Source organism: Mirounga leonina, unplaced genomic scaffold (genome assembly GCF_011800145.1).
Source record: "Mirounga leonina isolate KUSES-001 unplaced genomic scaffold, KU_Mleo_1.0 Mir_126, whole genome shotgun sequence".
In the NCBI taxonomy this organism is placed as follows: Eukaryota; Metazoa; Chordata; class Mammalia; order Carnivora; family Phocidae; genus Mirounga; species Mirounga leonina.
Window position 1 is genome coordinate 4,445,375 of NW_023270314.1, and position 273 is coordinate 4,445,647.

Genomic DNA, 273 nt, shown 5'->3' on the forward strand with positions numbered 1-273 from the left:
AAGTATAGGTTCCTGACATCCCTTTTCTTTCCTTTTTTTTTTTTCTGACATCCCTTTTCTTAGAGCATTTTCTTTATTCTTTCTCCGACCATTTGAGACATAAATTTTCTACAACCCAGGAATGCCCTTCGCAGACCTATGAGCCAACTTTTTGAAATGTAGTCTGACAGAAAGAAACAAAGAAAGAAAGAGAGAGAGAGAGGGAGGGAGGGAGAGAAAGAGAGGGAGGAAGGAAGGAAGGAAGGAAGGAAGGAAGGAAGGAAGGAAGGAAGG